The 6000-nt window shown below is 33.5% G+C and overlaps 1 protein-coding gene across 9 annotated transcripts in view; it reads right to left on the bottom strand.

Moving 5' to 3' along the window:
• Positions 1-3982, bottom strand: part of LOC131072990 (uncharacterized) — a 90125-nt gene extending 86143 nt beyond the window's left edge. For 5 of the 9 annotated variants that reach the window (XM_058009323.2, XM_058009332.2, XM_058009326.2 and 2 more), the window contains exons 1-2: positions 3845-3977; positions 3203-3355 (exon numbers count right to left, since the gene is read on the bottom strand). The gene's annotated coding sequence lies outside the window, so the exon portion shown is untranslated. Of the gene's footprint in view, positions 1-3182; positions 3356-3844 lie in introns of all 9 variants that reach the window. The other 4 variants (XM_058009319.2, XM_058009321.2, XM_058009322.2 and 1 more) reach the window with 4 other exon arrangements.
• Between the last annotated feature and the right edge of the window lie 2018 nt (positions 3983-6000).

The following is a 6000-nucleotide window of genomic DNA, read 5'->3' on the forward strand; positions in this document are numbered from 1 at the left end:
GACATTGCATTAGACTGGAATTTGTAGGCAGATTTTGATCATGCTTGAGACAGAACTCTAAATCAGCTACTAGGGTTACTTACTACAAATATGCCCTAATTTTCTATAATTTTGATGCCCATAAATGCATTCATAAAAAAATTTATGTGCCTATTTTTATTCAACAAAATTTTGTTGTGGGCCTTTGTATTCGGCAAAATTGTGATTTGGGTATTTACGATGGGGTGTTTTAATATGTGTAGAATTTTGCGAAGATCAAGAGGCAATGGAAAGCACAAAAAGAGACAATAGAATGACAAGAACAAACTGTATTCTCATCAATATGCAAAATGATCAACTGGATTCTTACAAATACAATGAATATAGGCCTGCTTATATAGGCAAGGCCATATGGATGTATGAGCACACAAATATGAAATGTGGCTTAATGAGAAACAAGGGTAGGTAAAAAATACTAGGAGTAGGTAGGAGAAATAATATAATATTCCACAAGAGGTGGAAGACCCACCGAATGTGGAGTGTAACAGCAAAATAAGACCACAAAAGGTGGAATTTCTCCTACAAGCTCTATCCCTATGTGCACACTTCCCTAAGTGTCTCAAATCCAAACTACGAAGAGATGCATTATCCTAAGTTAACTTAAGTAAAGTGTAATAATATCCAAAATGAATATTTATTTACACCAAAACCCCCCCTTAAGTGCAACTTAGGGGAATGAAGATTCAAGTCAACAATGCAACTAAGCAATGCAAGATAGGTCCCAGCTACGAGGCCATGTTAGGTACCCATGTACAAATGCAAATGCAATCTCCCATAAAGCGGGGAAAGAGAGAAAAACCCAATGGGAAAAAACCCTCCCCAAAAGAGAGATGATGAAAGCACACAATGCTCTCAATGATGAATGAGAAGAACAAACTATGTCCCCCCCATAAGAGAGAAGAAGAGACCATGAAGCCCCCCCTCAATGTCGAATCTCCTGCAAAGATGGTCCAATGATGATGACCAAAATACCTCCCCATAAGGAAGAAAGAGAGCCAATGTTGCACCAATAATGTCAAAGTGTGACAAAACCAGGTACCAAGTCGATGACGATGAATCACTTGTTGCAACAAAAAGAAGATCATGCATGGAGACAACCTGTTGTGAGCATCATCTGGATAATCAGAAATAGCAGAAATACCGGTACAATCCAAGTCTCACGGGAGCCATGCACAAATGTGTACAATCTAAGTCTCAACTGGAGCCATGCACCAAGTCTCACAAGATATTCTTAATCTATGTATACAAGAGGATTACATCAAATATGTCAACAATGACAAGATACAAAGAGGTGTGACACTTTATGATAGTGTGAGTACAACATTGTTCATGCAAGAGCATGCAACATGATAGTGCAAATCTGGAAACATGAAGATGATGCCACTAAGAAGCCCTGTAGTATACTGCAGAAAAAGAAGTCTCCGATTGGGATGTGGCCAAGAGATATAAAGGAGCAAATCAACCCCCCCCCCCTTGACTGCCGGTTGGAAGCATTACAAGACAGGTGTGAAGTGACAAGAAAAAAAGTGTTCCCAATTTGACTTATTAAATGATGTTTGTGTTTTTAAAAGATTTTAAAAATCTAAATAAAAACAATTATTATGTCATGCAAAAAAAACTTTATTAAAAAATAAACAAAAAACAAAAAAAGGCGAGTCATTTTTTTATTTTTTTGAAAAATGAAATCAAAAAAAACTTTAATAAAAATTTATTAAAGAAAAAAAACTTTTATAAAAAAGTTTTGTTTTTTTTAATTATTAAAAAAACTTATTTAAAATAAATAAGAAAAAAAGTTTTTTTTTTTTTTTAATTATTAAAAAAACAAATTTACGAAAAAAATCTACCTGCAGGTAGCCTGCGGTACACGCAGGGACTACCTGTGGGCCGCAGGTTGTCTGCGGGACCCGCAGGTACCCTGCGGTACTGCGAGGCCGCAGGTGGCCTGCAGTCACCGCAGGTACACCTGCAGGCCGCAGGTTGCTTGCGGTACCTGCAGGTACACCTGCGAGCCGCAGGTGGCCTGTGGGCCAATAAAGAGCCCCCCCAAAAAAAAAAAATTCTTTTAACCAAAAAAACGCCCCCACCTTTTTGATAAAAATTAAAATTTTTAATTTTTTTTTTTAAATTTTCCGAAAATAAAAAACGGAAAAAAAAAAAAATTCAGACTTGTACCTGCAAGTCCGTACAGCGCGTTGGGAGGGGAGATTTTTTCAACTCGGGGTGACGGAGGCCGATTTCGACAAATTGACAGTCGATCTTGGGGTTTTTGGGCCTTCTGAGTGCAATGGCGATGACGGTTTTGACCAAAAATGCTCCAAAATTGCAGATCGCTGTCGGGACAAGTCACCACCCTCCACCTTCAAACGGCTTTAGATTTGGCCTCGGATGTCGGATTTGGACCAAATAAAAGGCAATTCTTACTTTCTCGAACCTCCTCAATCCAACGGTGACCTCAGATCTGACCCAACAAGCTCCAATAATAACCTGCAATAGAAAGCTCCAAAATGCAAACCCCAAAATTCTCTCAATTGGCAAACCAATGGCACTCTAATGGCTCTAATACCATGTAGGATTTTGCCAAGATCAGGAGGCAATGGAAAGCACAAAAAGAGACAATAGAATGACAAGAACAAACTGTATTCTCATCAATATGCAAAATGATCAACTGGATTCTTACAAATACAATGAATATAGGCATGCTTATATAGGCAAGGCCATATGGATGTATGAGCACACAAATATTACATGTGGCTTAATGAGAAACAAGGGTAGGTAAGAAATACTAGGGGTAGGTAGGAGAAATAATATATTATTCCACAAGAGGTGGATGACCTACCGAATGTGGAGTGTAACAGCGAAATAAGACCACAAAAGGTGGAATTTCTCCTACAAGCTCTATCCCTATGTGCACACTTCCCTAAGTGTCTCAAATCCAAACTACGAAGAGATGCATAATCCTAAGTTAACTTAAGTAAAGTGTAATAATATCCAAAATGAATATTTATTTACACCAACAATATGACATTATTTTGAAATTAAGGTATTAATGTTTCATTATAATTTTGATTCATCATTTGGGGGATTTCGATAGAGGGGAATTAGGTGACAATAATGAGAACAAATTGTATTTATGCAATACTTGCAAGGGTTTCAAGTTCTTTACAAGATATCGAACAAGAAGTGGCTCTTGAAATTTCATCTTGGTCGTTGCTGGAGTCCATCGCTCTGCAACATTATTCTTGGCCATAGAAATTTGTGCCTCTCCTTCTCATGCATAATGCAAGCAAGATAGAACAAAGAAGTTGTTCCTGCGGATCTTGAAACAGACAAAAAATTATGACTCAAGAATTGAAAAATTGAAGATGTCGCTTCATACAAAAGCAAAAAAAAACTAGTGAAATGAATGTAACTTTTTTAACGGCTTGGTTGTATGGGAAGAGTGCTCGTTTCAGCCTCCATGGGTGTAAGAAATTAGTCAAAGCTATAAGATTGTTAAATCTTTACAATTTGTGTTTGTATTCAAGCTAAACGGTGTGGTTAGGCTTCTTTCAAGCAGGAAAGATTTGTGTTCGTATTCAAGCTAAATGGTGTGGTTAGGCTTCTTTCAGCGCAGGAAAGTTTAGTATAACTGTACAAATATGAGTTTCCCCTAAACCTGAAATCCTAATCCATACTCTGCTCAAATAAAATCGTTGTAGTTTACAAATGATGGTTGTTCGACAATACAAATATTCATCATAAGGTTTTGCAGTAGAATAAACTTTATACACTAGAATTACAAAACTAGAAGGAGGAGGTTTTATACCTTCAACACCTGCAGCAAGCTTGAGGACCTTTCTCTTGTTGCTTTCATCCTCCAAAGACAATTTGTAGCTGCGCTTTTGTGATCTGAGAATTTCAAACAAATTTGGGTTCTCTTGGATGTTGATTATCCTGGCCCTTCCAGAAGTTTCTTTGTAATATCGGTTTTATTTTTTATAAATAAAATTAACGGCAGGCACCAATGAAAATTACAATAAATAATTTTATGTGAATTATTAAATCTGTTTAAAATCAAAACATTGAAGAACTAATAAAATTTTGAAAAATACATTGCTCTCATTGGCCAACTCAAATTAATAAATGCATCTAACGGAACCTGTCGGCACGACAGGAACTAATAATCATATCATTTAATAATAAAATAATATTTATATAAAATATTAAATAAATAAATAAAAATAAAAATAAATTTGATTTTTTTCAAAAATTACAATTCTTTAAATTAAAATAAATAAACAATGTATATAATATATATAAAAGAACTATTACTAATATTATTATATATAAGAATAAAATATTTATTTTTGGTATAAATTGGATAATGTATGTTACATAAAATATAGTGGATGTATTTTTCTTGAAATAATTAGATAATTTTTTAATATTTAGTATGTCTATTGTTTTAAAAATATGTAAAAGACATCATAAGATATCATTTTTCAAGTGCTTGTTTCACTTATATATATAAAAAATAAAAGTTAAAATTAGTAAATAAGGTTGGAAACAAAGCAATCAATAGTATAAGAATTAACATGAATAAAATTATCAATAATATAAATAATTAGTATTTTTTTCATATATGTTTGTGAAAAAAGCAATTAATTATAAATATGAATAAAATAGTTGATGTGGATAAATAAATCAAAAATTAAATAAAAAATAAAACTATGTTAGTAGTATGGGTCAAACTCATACCATATTTCATGTAGTGGTTCACACATATGTATATCTTATGAGTAGCAGTAAATGTGTTTCAATTGGAGTAGTATTCCAATGTGTGGTCTTTTAAGAAGTACCAATGTGAGCTCCACCTAGATGCAATGAGCTCTAAGTGTAAGTGTACCATTTATTATTTAGCTTGTTATTTCCCAGGGTCTGGTGTATTTTAAGGAAGGTATTTGTGTAAGTTATTATTTTTTTTAATATAGAAATATCTACTAGGATTGGGCGATTATTTATTCAACACTGTGCTAAAGTCAAGCATCATATTAGCATTAAAATACTTTATTGCTTCTAGCTTGTATTAAAGGTTATTTTGGTTTTTTAGATTATTATTTATTGTATGCTCGACCTTTTGGTGACGTGAACATAACTGTGATAATACTTTATTGTAAAATCCTCTTTTGCATCATCAAATTTATAGGACTTACACTTATGATCATGCATTAACATCATTGTATCATTTGGATAATGGATTAATAAGAATGTACCTGATCATGATCATCTTGCACATATAAAATCAAATCTATTTAGAGAATTAATTGCATTGGAGAAGCCTCCACATATACTAGTACAATTTGGTAATAATATTATTGATTTGCATTTGGCTAATATAATACAAATGCCTAAGATTATGTGACAAATTCAAATATACATACCCATTTCTCTTAATACTTGTCACACTCCTTACTTTTCCTTCTCAATATTGGTCTTGTATTGTCTCATTTCCATGTTCCTAGCCAGCACGTTGATGATGCAAATATTGTTTTAGCGGTGCATTTTCATGCAAGTAACTTTGAACCTGTGTTGTGTTCCTCATATCACTTTTGCATTATCTTTTCTATCATTCATACTTTATCCCTTTTCTTATGACATACATGTTGTGATCCTCCTTGATTGTTGTTTCATTTACCTTGTATGTCCTTACATATTGGCCTTTTTCTTATGCCATATTTTTTGTGTATCTCCTATTCTAGTTTCATCTTCTATCTTATGTGGCATGCCTTGTTTCTCCACTTCAAGGTATCTTTCCTTTTTATTCTTCTATAAAACAATCATACGATTTTCTATGTTCCTTACATCCCACACTTTTCTACATGTGTCTTGTTTGCATCCTATATGTTCTCTTTATTTCTATGATTAACACTTAAGTTTTAACATTTTCTATGTTACATGTTTATGATTCTTTTATGCTTCCTA

Source organism: Cryptomeria japonica, chromosome 9, assembly GCF_030272615.1.
Source record: "Cryptomeria japonica chromosome 9, Sugi_1.0, whole genome shotgun sequence".
Lineage (NCBI taxonomy): Eukaryota > Viridiplantae > Streptophyta > Pinopsida > Cupressales > Cupressaceae > Cryptomeria > Cryptomeria japonica.